The sequence below is a fragment of the Drosophila subobscura genome, chromosome U, assembly GCF_008121235.1.
Source record: "Drosophila subobscura isolate 14011-0131.10 chromosome U, UCBerk_Dsub_1.0, whole genome shotgun sequence".
Lineage (NCBI taxonomy): Eukaryota > Metazoa > Arthropoda > Insecta > Diptera > Drosophilidae > Drosophila > Drosophila subobscura.
This window is the reverse complement of record NC_048534.1, coordinates 10,192,001-10,210,070: the sequence shown is the minus strand read 5'-3', so window position 1 is coordinate 10,210,070 and position 18,070 is coordinate 10,192,001. Positions and strand designations below refer to the sequence as shown.

General features: G+C 40.1%; 1 protein-coding gene across 1 annotated transcript in view; it reads right to left on the bottom strand.

Moving 5' to 3' along the window:
- The window catches only part of LOC117901564 (zinc finger protein chinmo), a 45,683-nt gene extending 29,447 nt beyond the window's left edge, over positions 1-16,236 (bottom strand). Inside the window, exon 1 of the mRNA XM_034812361.1 lies at positions 16,082-16,236. The gene's annotated coding sequence lies outside the window, so the exon portion shown is untranslated. The remainder of the gene's footprint in view (positions 1-16,081) is intronic.
- Positions 16,237-18,070: the final 1,834 nt, after the last annotated feature.

Below are 18,070 nucleotides of genomic sequence, written 5' to 3'. Positions count from 1 at the left end.
GTTATATATTCCATATGTACTTTTGTGCTATTTTCGGACACTGTGTCTGTGTCATGATTAACTTTTTTTTCAGCACTTTTTGTTTTAGCGATTATCTCATTAAAATACATTTTGTGTGCATTCAATGTGCTCCTCCAACTCCCCTAACCCACCGCTCTAACCATCAAAATACAAGTTTTTATTATTAATATTTGTTGTTGCAGTGGCAACGACGCTCCAAAGTCGCATTTTGGGCAAAGCAGCAGCTGACTTTGAGCCGCTGACATTCAAAAAATAATCAAATAAAATGCAAATAATATAAAAATATTAAATTAATTGCACATGTTCATACTGCAAAATGTCGGCGTAGTAATTATTAATTTTATTTTGTTTGTTTGGGTTGCCTTTTGTTTGAGTTTTTGGGTAGCTGCAATTGTTGATTGCATTCGGTTTGTGTATTGCTCAGCAATTTCAAGATGTGAATGCCATAAACAGTATCTCATCATCATCATTAGCGCTGGAGAGTCGTTAAGAGCTTTAAACAAAAGCAAAAGCAGCTGCAGAAACAATCATAAATAAAACACGAACAATGCATCATCAATATACAAAATAGAATGTAAAAAATGACAGCCACAGAAATGTATTACAAAACTCAACAATGTTTTAACTAGAACACCAACATCTACATAGAAATATGTAACAACAACTAAACCAACATTATTATACTCGTGTAAGTATCGACAACAGTAAAACCCCCAAACAACACAACAGTCAAATCGCCGAAAAAACCGTCTACATCGATGTCTTCATTTTCATTTTGGTTTTCAAGTTCAAGTTCAAGATAAATTTGATTTTTATTTCAGCTTTTTCTTTCGCTCGCTCTTTCTTTTACTTGACTTTTTTACATGATTCACGGACACAGATACAGATACTTTCGGGAGAGATATCTCTTCCTCTGTGCGAGTGTGTGTTTGATATGCACACAAATATTTTTCATTCATACAAAAAGAAAGAGAAGTGAATGAAAGAGCAGAGCAGAGGAGAGCAGAGGGGTTTTCTTTAAATTTATTGAAAGTGTTACAAGCTTAAAATGTACATAAATAAGTGGAGTATCACGAAGCGAGGGAAACATCGCTTGGGGAATGAAGGTCACCCGAAAAGAGGCAACCAATATTATGGCGCATATTTACATTGGAAAATAGAGTATTAAAAGCATTGAGATTGCATACACACTTTTGCAAGTTGGCTATTCCATGAATCATCTAAGATATCGAACCATAAAGAAATACCCAAAGCAACTTTCTTTCACACCAAACCGCTCACAATCGTTTGTCCATCAAAATTCTCGCCCACCCAAAAAAATATACCTATTATTAATTTACCTACAAAATGTCAAATGCTTAAACAATTGATACACAATTTGATTATAAACAATAAGCACAAAACAAATGATGGAGAAAGAGGCTTATAAAAGTGGAAGAGACGCGCTCTCCGCCCACGAACAAACTCAAATAAAGTGCTGGCCCATACACACAGAAAGATGCATAGATGTATGTACATCTGTAAAGATATAGATATGGATGTGTATATACGAAAAGTCACACTCAAATTGTCCCAGACAGCGTTTGTCACGACGCCGACAGCCACACAAAAGGAGCAAAACCAAAAAACAAACACACAAAAAATGAAACGTCGCATGCAATTTACTGCAAAAAAATTTGTTTTGTCGCATGACTTTTACTTTCTGTCTTTTTTTTTTGTACATATTTTATTTATTATTGTTTGCTGCTGCTGCTGTTGTTTTTTTTTTTCGTTTTATTTTTTCTGTTGTTGCGTGCAACAACTTGGAAATGCGACAATGCGACGATGAGACCCGTGCGACGACTCGGATTGTGACTCGGTCGGTGTCTGGCTTGGGGGTCTCCTCTCCCCTGGGCTGTGTCTGGGGTCGCACTTATTCCGTGGCACAAACGAAAGCGAAAGTTATGACATTTTGGCAGCCAAGTCGAGAGTGTTGTGGTGTAGGTGCACCTCCACCTTGTACAACCTTTCTTTGACTCTCTTTTTATCGCTTCTTCTGTGTGGGGGTCTCAAGTGTAACGCCTTGAGATTCGTATCTGCAAATTGCAGTTGTCATAATAGACAAAAAAAATCTGTATAAATACAGAGAAAATTTGAGAAATTGTCTAGCATTTGCGGTTCATTAGAAGAAGACAATTTGGAACTGAAGGAACGTTAAACTGGCGCCTAGAAGTAGGCTAACATTAGTATAAGAATTTGGCAATGGAATCCTTGAAGCTGGTTATACTTTTGCATATTTAAATGTACTTTTAGCTGGTACTACTTTGGGCATTAAATATTTGATTCCCCTTGGTTGTAAATATCAACTCAGTTATTCCAAGCCATTAATATAATTTTAGTTTGGTCATTCATGCCCAGAAAACTCTGTTGAAATATTATTTTATTTCTCTTATTTATCCATCGATGCATTCTATAGATCTAATGCCCATTCCCTGTGATATCTGACCATTTCCAATTACTATCTTTCATGCAGAAATGTATTTCCCCATTCAGTGGTCAATTTATTGCTTTTTCTCCAACGATTGAACGATTTCCCCCCACTGCATTTCCCACAGAAAATCACACAAATTAACTAGAGAAAACTGCCGCAGGACCCAACAGAAATCCTAATGAAAAATTGCTCAAAAAAAAGAGAGACAGAGAAGAGCTGGTAGAAAATGGGGAAATTGTGTGAAGCCCAAAGAAATTTCATTTGGGTTCAAGTTTTTCTCAGACCACAAAAATGGCCGCACAAAAAAATTAAAAAGAAAGGAGAAAGCAAAGGAAAAGGAAGAGCAACCATTGACAAGGATGATGTCCCAGCAATAAATTGCTCAAAATGCAACAGGGGCGGGAGGCAGGGGAAAATGCAAGCAAATTATAGCCAGAGGGCTAGACGTGCTGTGCGCATCCCAATGTGTCAGCCGAACCGAAGACTAAGACGGAAGGCCCGAAAGCAGAGGGAAACTTTTGCTCATAGTAAAACAGAGAAAATACTATAAAATACTACAAAACAGAGGGAGAGAGAGAGAGAGAGAGAGAGATAGATAGATGCACAAAAAGAGACAGCCAGAGAGAGATGGAGGAAGAGGACGGTGGGGTAAAGCTGAAATGAATTTTCACTCATTTCCTTATCGTCTGTGATTTCCTTGCCAGACTTCAGCCAGACCCCCAGACAAGCAAATGAATTCTCTCTATGCAACAACAGCCACCCACCCCCAACCACCGTCTGCCAGGCATTGCCACACCCCCTCGAACAACCCACTACGCAACTGTCTGTCGCATTGTCTGCAGGCGGCGCACAAAAAATGCATTTTGTTGCCGGCAAAAAAGTTGTTACTCCTTTTATTTTTTTGGGCCATGTGGAGAGGAAAGAAGGAATACCAAAAAAAGGGAAAGAAAAAAGGAAAAAGGAAAATCAATGAAACTGTGGTAGTGGCAGCAGTGGCAGTGGCAGCAACAACATTGCATGAGGGTTGTAGCCCCTTGCACACAACGTCATCATCAGCATCCCCATAACACACCAGAACATCATGATGATGTTCATGATGATGACGATGACGATGATGATGAGGCAGGGAACAGCATCAGGAGCATCAGAGTCAGAGGCAACATTCCCTGTCATCATTATGAAACACAACAACCCTCGACTGCAGCATTTCTGGCCCAAGGGGGTGGCGGCAAAGGCACGGCAGAGGCACGGGGCAAGTGCCTGGAGGGGGATGCAACCCCCAAACAAAGTGCAGAGCATACGCCACCCTCTCTACCCACTTTGTTCAGTGCTCTTTCTCTCTTTCTCTCTGTTTGGAAAGCTCAAAAAAGGAGCAGTAGAAACTTTCACTTTTTTGCATGCGGCACACAGGCAGGGGGGAGTCCAAAGGGGGGGATTGTATGTATGTTCGGGGGCTTTGGTTTGGGGTTGGGAGGCCTGGGGTGGCCGTCATGCGGCATTTCATTTATAGTCGGTTAGTGCAATGCGCCAAAAAGCAGACAACACATATGTATAAGCCATAAAAGAGAGACGGGAGCCAAAGGAGCGGCAAAGAGCGACAGCAACATAGAGAGAGAGAGAGCGAAAGAGTGAGAAATAGAGAGACTGCAGTTTGCAACCCTTTTAGCCAGAGTTGCATCAATAATTTTTGCATAACAAACAACAACGACAAACATTTTGTAGACCAAAAACTGCAACTCTGCAAAAACAAAAAACTTTGGCCAAAGCGGCAAAAGAGGCAGAGGAACTGAGAGGCAGAGGCAGAGGCAGAGAGAGAGAGAGAGGAGGGTTGGAAAAACTCCAAAGCTTGGAAAAACTTTTACAGCTGTCTGAAGGTGGGTGGTTGGGGTGTTGGGCTACGTGCACGAGTGTAGATAAAAATATTTTAATTTATTTCACATTTGCTGCAGTTGAAAGAGAAAAAGAGCGCGGCCAGTGGCAGTGGCAGTGGGAGAGGGTGCAACGTAGGCAGACACAGCTCCAGCCCTCCCCCCTCTGGAAAACCACTCTAGAATTTCCGCCAGCACAGACATTGCACATTGGTTGGCTTTCAACCAGAGGCTTTTTGCCAAACACAGAGCACATCCCCACGTGCCACAACCCACATATGCTCGATTCGTCTGACTTTTTCACATGTTCCCTTTTTCCCTGCATTTGTCGCATGCTGCAGCTCTCTCCCTGCCTCTCCTGGGTTGCCCTTTCCTTTAGTTTTCTCCATTTTATTTATCTTTGATAAAAGGTTTTAGTTTTCCGTCTGTGTGAGTTCTGGCATCCATCAATAGTTTCGGCTGCGACTAAAAGGTTTTTTGTTTAGAGGATTTCCGTAAATGTACAAGGTACAGAAAGGATAGTGGCAGCATGCTAAGGGGTGGTGGTGGTGGGGGCTGGCGAGTGCGCACACGTGCTCTGGAGGATGCAAAGCGACTTGGGTTGACCGCTCAGCTCGTGCTGAGTGAATGCAACTTAAGGATATCCTGTCAGCAGTACTCAAACTTAATTAAACATGGTTGTCAGGTGTACGTAATGGGTTTCAGATGCTTCGAATATATTCAGATAATTAAAATATAAAGATTTAGCTAGAACATTGCAAGTATTATGGATGTTTTTATCATGAAACCTCTGGCCTTATATGCAGGAAAAGTGGCTGACATTTATGGCCGCATCTTTATAGAAATATTGCTCACTCTTTTACTTAAGGCAATGCATATGAAATTCATGCTTAGAGTGTCTTTAGGTAGTAACTAAAATTGTAATAAATAGATTTATGCATCACAAATTTATTTTATATTTTATTATAATCTCTACCTTTTCCTTCTTTAAACCATCACACAACTGTTACCCCTCAGGACATATTTTCTTATATTTTTGTTTATCCAATTTCCAATTCAATTTCAATTTAAAAATTCCATTTAGTGCAAAAAATTGCTTCTGGCTACAACAAATAAAGTTTCGTTGTTAGAAAAAATGCAGCCTGACAGGTGCAGCACAGTTCCCCCCTCATCTCGAATTTCCATTTTGATTCACGCTCTGATCTCTAGACAGGAAACTGCAATTGGATCTGTAGAAAAAACAACCAAAAATGGCATCCCCCCAATGCATTGATGATTTATTTATGCAGTGGCCAGCACACACACACACACACACACACACACACACAGACATCAACTAAATTGATTTCTGCATTCTGCAAATTTATCGTTGCAAAAATTTATTTGTATAAAAAAAACTTTTTGCACAACTGACAAAACAAACAAAAAGAGGAAAGGGCTCCAGAGAACCACGTCGCATACGAGCAGAAGTATTAATGGAATATTGCCGAAAATTCTGCAGAAAAGCGCATGCAAAACAAACATGCAACACACACACAACACACACACAACAAACACACATGAAAAAGTCGGCAGACAAAAAGTTTTGAAAGAGGAAACGCTTACCAGAAAATACGAGTGCAAAAAAAGGAGGAGGAAGCAGCAAAAAGGGGAATTACATTTTTGTTCGTTTTATTATTTTATGCTGCTGCTGCAGTTTGCTGATTGTTTATCTGCCAGAGAGAGAGAGAGAGAGAGGGAGCGGACGGCAGGGGGGAAACTGCAGCATTTTCTGCCACGCCCCTTTATAGAGGAAATTAAGTTTTGAGGCAACACAGCAAGAGTGAGAGAGAAGCAGCGACAGAGTGTGTGTGTGTGTGTGGCAAGGGAAATGAAATAACTGGGAAAATCGAAATAATATTAGAGAGGAGGAGCAAAAACGGAAATGGACAAAACATCTAAACGGATAGAGAGGATGGATGCCACACACACACGTGTGGCACAGAGTGCAAAAACTATGCATAGGCAGAGGCGGAAGATGGGAGAAAGGATAACGACTGTTAGGGAGCAAGAGAAGGAGATTAATGAATGGGCAATGGGCAGCCAGCACAGTGCGAAAAAAGCAGAAAAACGCAATAATCCAACTGCAGCATCCACAGGAAAAAACAATTTGTAATTAGAAAGAACTATCCACAGAAATGTTTAGGACCAAAATATCTATGGGAGAGGTTTTAGAGATGTCATTTAAAAAGGGGAAAGGCTCACTATGGTTTCACAGAACTCAATTAATTCGGAATTAAACACTCGAATGGAAGCTAAATGTATCTACAAAATTAGCATTCGATTTCTGAGATTTTTCTTTATCTCCAAGCCTCCAAGCCTCAAAGCTAAGAGCTATTTATTTAAGCGCTGAAAATCACGAATTAAATTCTCTGATCTCCCCCACACACGGCTTTACCATCCAAAGGAATGCAACAAGAATTTGTATGGCAGAAAAAAGAGCTGCATTTAAAATATTCCGAAACTTCTCCTCCAGCTCCATCCATCCTTCCATCCTTGACATGCAGCAGAGGCTTTCAGTTGCCCCGAAAGTGGGTGGCAATTGTGGTCTAGGGGCAGGGGCAGAGGCAGAGGCAGAGGCACTGCCATGCGGGTGCACCATGGGTGAGGCTCGGACTCGGACCCATCGTGTCTAAATTAAACTTCATCATCGTCCAAAAAAAAAAAACAAGAGGGGGAAAAGGAAAACAAAAGAAAAGTGGGTTTTGGGTGGCTGGTGGGGAATTTGTGTAAAAATTGCATAGCTCTCTCCTTGTCTCTCTCCCCCTTCTGTTGGTTTCTCTGCTTGCTGCAGAAATTGGCAGCAAAAATATAAAATGGGAACAGCACAAAAAAGAAATCAGAAATTATTGTAGATTGCAGGACCCTAGGACCCAGAGAACTCAACCAGTCTGACCAGCATGCAACACAGCCCAAAGAGTGGGGTGGGGTGGGCTACGATGGGGGCTGGGTGGCTGCCACAGAGTTGGAGCCATGCAAAAGAGAGCAAGTGAAGTGCATAAATGGATTTTATAACGTTCCGAGCCTGGGCTAAAGTAAATTTATGCTTTTTAATGCAATTGCAGGACGAGCAGACCGTAAGAGTGGGTGGTGTGGTGCTGTAGCTGGTGGGGTAGTCGTTCGCCCGGTCAGAGGCCAGGACATGCTTGGCTAGGTCCTGGGCTAAAAGCATTCACAGCCAGGCTCTGGCTTCTGGCTTAAAAAAAAACATAAAATAAAGAGTTGTACCTCAAACCCGGAATCTCAACCCGCACCGCTCCCTGCTGGGGTTGGAGTTGCTTGCAGTGGATGTCGTTGGCGTTGCCGTTGTCGTAGTCGACGTTGCCATCGGCCAGACAAAGTGACATTTGTCGTTAATTGCAAAATTTATGGCCAGGAATCCCAGAGAATCAGAGAGAGAGAGAGAGAGAAACCAACGGAAAGGCAAATGGAAAATGCCTCCAAGGAGGTAGTTGGAGTTGAATGCAAAACAAATATGGCAAAAAAAACGAGGAGTGAAGGAGTAATACAGAAATGAGAAATGTTTATGCAATTACGGCGTTGGAACTTACGTTTACGTTTAGTTAGACGACGGCCTAATTAGCTCGAACAAAGAGGAAATTCGCTTACCTGCAATGAGAGAGAAATGAAATAAAATTGTGGTAAATTCGTTTAGGCAATAAAAGAAGGGATATAAATATTTAATATGCATGTTAAAGGAGTTGTTTCCATTATTCATGAAATATCACACAAGGAACATGTAACTGTAATGCTTATCGAACATGTTGCAACATCTGTTGCATCCTGGCAAAGGCTACGCAACAAAGCAATTACATGTCTTGCCACCCACCCAACCTATCGACAAAGCAGTAGCCATCAAAGCAGCGGCTGTGGCCCTCCCTCCCATACACATGTCTTGGCGCTTGACTGACTTGGCATTGTCATTGTTATTGTCTTCTCTCTTTGTCATACGCTTGGCTGCTTAATTTGGTTGTAACAGTCACACTTTGGAGTAGCCTCCAACTCCAACTCCAACTCGAACCCACCCACAGGCAATGTCAAACAATTGAGCAATGCATTTGCGCAAGTCTTGCTGCTTGCATCTCTCACACCTAAAGCAAGCAGTAAGCAGTGAGCAGCATGCAGTTTACTTTACAGCTATTGAATAACGCTGCTTGCTGCTTGTTCCACTTGTTGTTACTTCTTTTACTGCCGCTTCAAGCTTAATTTATGCATTTTCCCAGACTTTTCCGAGTTTTTCGTTACGTTATGCGTGGGTGATTCTCTCCCCCACGACTCGTCTTGCGCAAGGTGTCTCATTTACATTGCGATGACCGCTGATAAAACACATTTCGAGACCGCCTGCAGCGAGCGCTTCTATTTTTTCGGTCTAATTAAAATGCATTTCAGTCTCTGTCCTCTGTCCACGACACGAACTCAAGTGCAACGCTTCTACAGACGTGATTTACACGGTCGCAAAACACCACAGAGCACCCAAAAAAAAAAGAACCTCTTCTTCTCAGTGGGGGATGGGGTATAACCATGAAATTGAATTGCTACTTTGAAGTGCACTCAATGTCAGTCGAGGGGGCCCAAAAGGGTTAGCTGCACACATGGCTGCACGGCTGATAGACAGTCAAAGAAGAGAGGAGGAGAGTGGAGTCTAGAGTGAAGTGGTGTGTAGACGGTATGCCAGTGGAAGTGTTGGACTCATCACAACTGCGGGGCCACCTAGTTACCCCACACTAATTACAAGAAAATGCAGCCAAGGCAACGTCGCATGTGCAATGGTTTTTTTCTGCCTCTCTCTCTCTCTCTCTTTGTGTCTCTGGTTGGCTGGCCCACGAGAGTTCATTAGAGACTTGAGGGAAAAACGCCGTTATTGGTAGGGAGTACTCCATACGTTTTTTTTAGTATTTCGTTGATTGGGAATAGGCAAAGGCAAAGTGATTAAGAGATAGAGAAAGGGTTGGTGGACAAAAATAGTCTTTTCAATCACATTTTTTGTCGTTTTTTAATACTGCATTTTCTTTGTAGACCTTTATCCCAATCAAAATTGCAGTTCTTTTCTCAACAAATCTTTTCATTTCCTATCATTAACAACAACTCGCATTGCTTCAAGAGCTTCCCCCCAATTGTGGGAATAAATTACCCGCAAATGATTCGTTTCCTATCAGGCAAGTGCAATCCGGAGTTCTATCTGCATCTCAAATGACGAAGACGAGGGAACAAAGAAACACGACATAAAACAAAACAAAACAAAACCAAAATCAAGAAATTAACCACAAGATCAAAAAACCGCCCCTCGAAGCGACTAACGGTAAATGCTGCATATGTGCGCTTTGCGTGAGTTCTTCTCCATCTCTCGCTCTCTCTCTCTCCCCCTCGCTTATTCGCTTTTGGGAACCCTTTTTTTTGTTGTGTGCTGCTGCTGCTCGCTTTCTTTGTTCCTTCTTCCACTTGAATTCGCTTTTGTTTTAACGGAAGCTGTTTCCCTCCTCTACTCCTCCTGCCTGCTGCTTTCGCTGTTGTTTTTATGCTTTTTAATTTCCTTAACCATTTTTCTTTTGTGCTTTTTGTTCCACTTCTCGCTCTCGCTCTCGCCTTAACTGCGACACGAGTGCACTCCAAGCGGCATCTTTGCTTGACTTGGCCAACGAGTTGGGGTACTACGGTGTTACACTCGGGGAAAAGGGCTGATATAAGAGGTGGTGCCGGAAAAAAGACGGTGGAAATAGAACTTCCAAAACAGTCGCATCAAAGGGGGGAAAAAACAAAAATAAAACCACACAAACTCGTAACATGTTTGTAATATTGCTGCAGATGGCATTCCGACTGCAAAATACTCATTATTCAGAAGAAAGTTGAGAGTACTAGGTGGATAATGGGAAAATAGCAAACGCGGAGTATCAAAAAAATTATAGGAAAATAGCTATAAATTTATCTCATCAGAATGAAAATATTCCTTCTTTCTTATGAGGGATACAAAAACCAACTTCTGTCGCTCTACCTGGTACGAGTATACCCTTGTAAAGAGTATACTAAATCTCATATGACAGTCCCAGATTGAGGAAATTTTCAAGAATTATATACATAAGTATGTGTGTGCCTTCGAGTGTTCTAGAGTGTTTGCCTGTGTTGTTGGCATAATATCCGTATATTATACTTGACTTAATTAGCTGTTATTAAAAAGAAATTGGGGTAGCCGAAGGTTCTTCAATTAAATAATAATTTTTGTGCCTTGCATTTCCCCGGCACAGAAGACGTATTACGATTGGAATGAAAAAGAAAATGTGTCACCGTTGCAGCTTCTGAATTGAAGCTTGAACAGCGATGGGATGGGATGGAATGGGCCTAATTGAGTGCTATTTGGAGGAAGTTGGTTCTTTAAAAAGAGATTTGGTATAGGGTGGAATAAATTTGGTTTAAGGAAGTGTTTAAGTTTGAATTAAGATTTGTCTTAATAATGTCTTCTGACTTTCTGAATTTGATTACAACGAATATAAACCAAACTCTAGCTAAAAATCTTGTAATTTAATTTTCCCTCACAGACTTATACATAGATCGATCTATAGATCGTGCCATGCCAAAAGCTTCTGTCAATTTCTGTGTGCGTTTGTGGTGGCATCGCAAAGCTTTGCAAAGCTTATCTTCTCCTGTCTCTCTCCCTCGTTTGCATTGGTCATAGGCCTACGAGTAGTTTTTTGTGCTGCGGCCATTTTTAGACTTCCTCGTTCCCCCACACACCCCCTACAACTACACGTAAAAAAGGCATTTTGTTGTATTTGCAGTTGAGCTTTTTTTAGGTTCATGATTTTGTTGTTGCTGTTGCTGTTGCTGCCTGCCGCCTGATATTTATTGCGCGTGAATGTCATTTGTAAAGCGAGAAAAGCTTTACGCACTGCAAAAGTTTTTCTTGTATTTCTCTCTATCGCTCTTCCTCTCTCTATGCGCGTGTTTCTGTGATAGTGTTGGTGTGTCTACGCACATTTTTAATTATGTTGTGGCGTTCAAGGTTTTTTTCTATCGCTGCTGCTGCTGCTGTTGCTGCCGTTTTTTGTAGATTTTTTATACTTTTTTGTTGCTGTGCAGGCCGCTGCCCACTCCTCCCCCTCCGCCACTGCCTGCCTCTTACGCACTTTGAGCCAATTTAATTGTAGGTCGCTCTCCGACTCTCTCTAACACTTCTCTGCCTCTCTCTCTCCCAACAGTTTGGATGCGACTTGTGAATATTTTTGTGTTGCTGCTTTTTTGCGTTTCGTTGCGTTCGCACAGACTGAAAGAGAGATAGAGATTGACTGCGAAAGAGTGTGACTGAAAGAGAGGGAGAGATGTGTAGGCCCAGTACATGGCGTATGACGACAAGTGTACATAGGCCTATGTATTTCTATGGCTGTATTTCCTATATAGCAACGAACGACATCAGCCATTAGCTTTTTCCCCTCTTTCTGATTTGTTGTAACTTTTGTTGTATTTTTTTCAGCATATTTTTTATTTGCTGCGCCCTTCTGCATGTGTCTAATATTTATACGAATCTACACGTGTCTTTCTGTGTGTGTGTAGTTTTTTTTTTATTCCGGAATTATCAGCATTCAGTTCTGTTCTGGGGCTGTGATGTAATAGCCTCTCTCTGGCTATGAATTGACAAATTTTTGTGTTGGATTTCTGGCCGCCTGCAATTTTATTTCATTTCAAATTGTATTTTATTAGAAACATGTGCTTTTGGTCGCTAAAAAACTCAATGAAATATGAGAGTTTTAGAGCTATTATTTGATATTCATCAAAATTGTTCAATAATTCATAGTTCAAAAAGAACGGATCAAAAACCTATCCCAATAAATCATTCCAACCAAATACAAACCCAAAACAACCTCTTTCAAAGTGCGGAATTTAAATTCCCATAACTTCCATTTCCTCTGGCTATGTACTAATCGGTATATGCTATTTTTACGGCTCTTCACACATAGCGCACTCTCGAATGGCAATGAAACTACACATTTCAACCGCTGTTCAATGCAGATAAAAGCAACCCAAAGCGAAGCAGAGACAGCCGTAGAGCGAGACAGTTAGGTGGAGTTGTAGAGAGAAAAAGAGACACAACGATGACCGACCGCCCATGAAATGCGTTTTCTATTTGTGCAAACTATTGCGGCAAGGCAACCATCGTGGTACATGCTACACCCACACCCACACATTGGAGTTGCTGCTGCTGCTGTTGCTGCTGCTGCTGCTGCTTGCATGCAAAAGTTTCATTTCGTTTGCTCTTTCGATTGTTTATCTGTGTGTGTGTGTGTGTGTGTGTGTGTGTGTGTGTGTGTGTGTGTGTGTGTGTGTGTGTGTGTGTGTGTGTGTGTGTGTGCGAAGTAGAGCAAAAAGGCAACTGGCAATTAGCAACTCAACCGGGGAATAGTGGGCAGAAAAAAGCTGCACGAAAATATACAAGACTTTTATACGAAATACCGAAGCTAAAGGTACATACATACACTGAAGATCGATCGTTGCTGTTGCATGGCATGTAGAATGGCATTAAAATCAAATCAAAAATATTTCAATTTCAACAAACAACTTTAACAATTTTTTAAAACATTATTATACACATTTGGCTCAAATCTGACCAAAACGCAAATACCTTCTCAAAGGGTATACAGAAAAATAAAAGCTAGTTTGCCAAACCCCAACAGACATTGCACATAGCTTCACAAATATGTATGTACATACATACATATCTACATACAATGTATCTCTGTCTGAAGATAGGCCTACCTCTGCTCATGTGGTACGTTTCTCTATGTATAGTCAACACTTAAGTGCCATGGAAACAACATACCCAAAGAAAACAACAAAAAATGACTAAATAAAAAGAAGCAAATGAAGAAGAAAAAATTGTCACTTTGACTGACGCTGACAGGTTTCCATTCGTTCCCCTTTCAGCATAACCCTCCCACCATCCACTCCTCTGTCACATTTTTGCAGTCCAGAAAAACTTTTATTCGTGTTGGCCTTTTCGTTATTTGATAAGTCTAATTAGCAGCTCATAAAGACGATTATTTCATACGATGTTTTTTATGGTCAAGTTTCATGTAAGTTTCATTTTTTATTTTTCTTTTAAGATTACAATTTGAATGCCAAATGCAGCCTTTGGCGGAAACATGTGCGTGTTTTAGCTTTATTGTTTCATGGGGACGGGGGTTATAAAAAACACACAGCTTAACAGTAATATCATGATCATAATTATAATTATTAGAGGAATTTACATAGGGGTGCAGGTCTAGGCTTCTGTCACAGAAACGAGGGATATGCTAAAGTGCAGAATTTTCTAAATGGATGTAATTATTACAGATTTGTGTTAAACACTTTCTCAAATGCTTCATCAAGAAAATAAATAAGTAAATGCATTGCCAAATGCTTCTCAATGATGGCGCCTCAATTGGCCTTTTTCCTCATTCCCTGCTGTCTGCAGTGTCGCCCCTTGCCAAGTTGGAACAACTGTACTAACAATCAGGCAACTGGAGAGCAGTTGTTGCGCAGTCTCTTGCATCGTTGGAAGGCGTAAAAGAGAATCAAGATTCATGTTTCCTGAATGCAGTGTATCTAAGCAGCAAAGCTCTTTCCTTTTGTACTTGTTGCAACATAAAGTTGCATTTTGTGTGTACTCCGTATTCTTTCTTTTATTGTGGTTGCTGCCTGCTCTTTTGGCTTTCTTGGTAATCGTTGGCATTAAAATTCAGGCAACTGCAGTGGCAAGTCATAAAATTTAAACAATTATAACGACCAGAAGAAGACCCACATAGGGAAAGGGGGGCGGCATATCATAGACACTTTACGCAAGTGCCGACACCGACAACAGCAGCAACAGCAACAGCAACAGCAACAAGAGCAACCGCAAGAATGAGAGTCACTTGCATTGCGTCAGTTACAACATCCAAGCAGTTCAGACCAGACCAGACCAATATGCGCGCTCTCATGGTACATGTCGGACGGGACGGGTGTGCAAGGGAGATGGGGATTGGTTGGTTGGCCCCCTCCTATTCTAGGAAACAAACTTAACGATTGTGCAAATGCACGTGAGAGAGAGCATGCGAGACGGAGGTGTGAGTAAGAAGCAGTGCGAGTGTGTGTGCCAGAGGGAGACGCACTTCCGACAAGTGAAAATGCAGCGCAAAAGCAAACGAAGCAAGACACAAAAAGAGAAACAAAAAAATAGTTGTGCATTTAATTAAATGCGGAAGACCCCCAACAACAACAACAGCAACAGAAAAACTACACGCAATAGAAAACCCAGACAGGGAGGGCGTGTGAGCTAGCTGGAGCGAGAGGGGGCGACCAGCAACAACAACGGCAACAGCAACAGCACAAAAAAAAGAGTACACACAACGCCACAAAATTTGGAACACGCTGCGCCACTAAGTAGGTCAAAGTAGCAGCAATGCCGGCAGAGCAGTCAGCAGCAGTGGCGATGGCAGCGGCTGACTGAATGGGGGGATTGCGTGTCAACTGCGACGCAGTTTTTGGCTTAGATGAAACGCCATCAGCAGCAGCGGCAGCAGCAGCAGTGTGCAGTGAATGAGGAAAGGGGCAGGGAAAGACGAGCGCAGTAATATATTTTTAATTTATGCACAGCCCTTAGAAGGGGATGTGTGACAGAGGCATAGGCAGGAGGGATTTATGGGGGATTAAAACACCCTTAAAGCAATTCTATACAAAATGTTATTGAAAAAGAAACAGGTAAGAGCAGGCTCTGGTGGAGTATTACGACTGCAAGTTACCCTCTTTTAATAATTATTTGTTTAACCTCTTGATGAAAACTGAAATGAATTCTATAGAGCTGTAATTTAAGAATAGTTTCATCAAATATCAGTTCAAATGTGAAAACTAGAATATTATTCATACACCGTTGATAGATCTCAGAAAGTGGAAATCCCTGTTAATCACAATATATTGCAGCTCAAACCTTAGATCCCTCAGTTCTTACGAGTAGGAAAACGGGTACTACTCATTATGGATCCTAAGTAGCTTTATGGCGGAATGGTTCAAACCCGGAAAGAATAATCCTGCCCACGCCTCTGATGCATATGGTATACATACATTTTCACATGCGCCTACATACATACAACTTTACATAAATAAGTATGTACATACATGCATACACATGTAGAAATGTCAACTAGGCAACTTTTGCTTTCTTGCTTCATTTTTCTATTTTTTTCGCTGGTTTTCTTCTTCTGCTTTTCACGCATTACCGTTATTAATATGCAACGCTGAGTCGAGTGTCATAAATCATACGCAAAGTGCGTAGACAATTTTTTTCGTCTGTGTTGCGTTGAAAAAAAAATTGTTTTTCTTACTGTTTGTTTTTTTGCATAAATTATAATTGTAATTAGAGGCAGAGTATTTTTGTTGGGGACGTACCTGTAATTGTTTGCAAATGTTTGTGGACGACACTTTCTAAAACAGCATTTTTGCCTTTAAGCACTTATTTTTAGAGGGGAAACTTTGGAAGAGGTGGGGCGTATACTCAGTTATGTAGCTTATAGGTAATGTATAGTTTGTATGAACAATTGTCGGGAGGATATCCAAGAGATTGATGCTAGGAAATTGGCTTTGATGTGGCCGATTGATTGATTAGAAAATTCATCCGTCTTATGCATAAATATTTTACGTAATTTATTTATTTAAGGTATGAATGTGTATGTTTGAAACTCACCTTAATATCCAATTGCAAATTTTCGCATTAATCCAAAACCAGAATCCAGATTGAATCCTCAATTTGTAAAACTCTTTACAAATGTTAATTTTGAATTTCTTAAGTTTTTCCTTCTTCCTCATTCACTTCACTTTCCTACACACTTCCTTATGCCAAAATGTTTCTGTTTTTTGTTAAGTTAATTATATTTTTATAATTATCAAAATTGTTTTCCAAATACTTTTCGATAAGATTTTGTAAGCATAGATATATGTATAGATATATATGTATTTATGTATTTTAGAAATATATTTTTACGATTTATGTTTATTTAAAGGTTTGTTTTGCTTTTGCTTTTTAGCTTTTACTTTTTTAGCTTTTTATCGAAACGAAATTTTTATGCAAACTAACACACACGTTCTCTGCTGCTGCTGTTGTTGTTACTGAGTGATTACTGTAGCGGTTACTGTAGTATTTTTTACTGTAGATGTTGCTGTTGTAGGTGTTGCTGTGTATAGTATTGCGGTATGTCCGAACCAATAATTTTGAAGAGTTGACCAATTTTGTTGGCTTAAATTTTTGATGCTTTTTGCGTTTGTTCCAAAAAGATTTCCCTCTGTTTTCTAACTGATTTTGGGTTTTGTTTTTTCTTTGATTTGTTGTTTACGACGGTTTTTGGTTTAATTAATTACAATTTTACATTGATTTTATTTAAATTTTTACTTTCCTTTAGTTGCAAAACATTTCCCCGTGTGGACGTTTGAGATAATTTATATTATTATATATTTGCACGCAGCTTTGCCAAAAAATCTCTTTTATTTATTTATAAATTTTGTTGGTGTTGAATATGGACCAAAAATTATTTTATGCCAATTTGTAAATTTTTGCGTTGCGTTTGGTTTTCATAAAATCTTCTTCAGTTCATTTTTCTTCAATTTGTTATTCAATTTAATTTCAATTTTTCGCCATTGATTTTCAGTTGTTTAAATGTTCCAAATTAGTTGCATTTTGTTGCATTTGCCGGTTTTCGTGTCGTTGAATGTTCCCCAGGCCGTTGTCGAGATTGTTGAAATTTGTGTCGATTTGTGGAGTCATTTTCACAGTGACATTTGGCTGCAATTAAAGAATGGGAGCGAAATAGGTTAGTATATTACATTTTTATTTTACTATAGTGTGAGTTTCGGTGACGATTTCAGCTTAAATTTGTTTTAAAAATATACTTATTCGATGTATGTATGTACGTGTGTACATAAATTTACATACATATATAAATCAACTGATAATCAGCTTTATATATTTCTACTCGAAGCATATTTTTATACAATCGGTTGTATTTTCACATATTTATTTCATGTATGAATTCAACGATGAGTTTCGTCGATTCACAGATTGAAATAAGCTTATTCGTAGTCCAAGCATAGTTTTCTTATCAGTGGCAGTCGACCCAGCTCGTAAAGTGAATTGCACAAATCGATTTGTTATCGGAATTATTTGGTGTTCTCTGGTGTTTTATTCCCACTTGGCTTCTGGCAAATGTCTTTTAAATTCCCAACTCTCCAAAGAGTCTTGGTTGGGGTTGGCATTCTTTCGGTGAGAACAGCTGTGCACAAATAAATGGAATCAACACTTATCGCCTGATATAGGAGAAGTCTGTTTAATGTAGAGTTCTTGAGTTCCGGGTTGGCTTTTGGGAAGGGGTTTTTAACAACTTTTAATGTGAAAATAAATGTTGGTATTACAATTTATTGCTGCGCTTGCATTTCAGTATTTCTTTTTTTCAGTGTAGTCCATCACTTTGTCCACTTCTTTCACTGCTTCACACAAATGCTCGCCGATTTTCACAGTTTCTCTTTGATAACGAAACAAGTGTCCTTTTTCTAGTTTTTAGTTGTTCATGCACTTCTCGCTCTTCCTATTTCCCTCTTGCAGTGCTCTCTCTACCACTATTTTCCTTCTGCACTTTCAACACACACAAAACATACACATCCACGCACACACACACAGGCACAG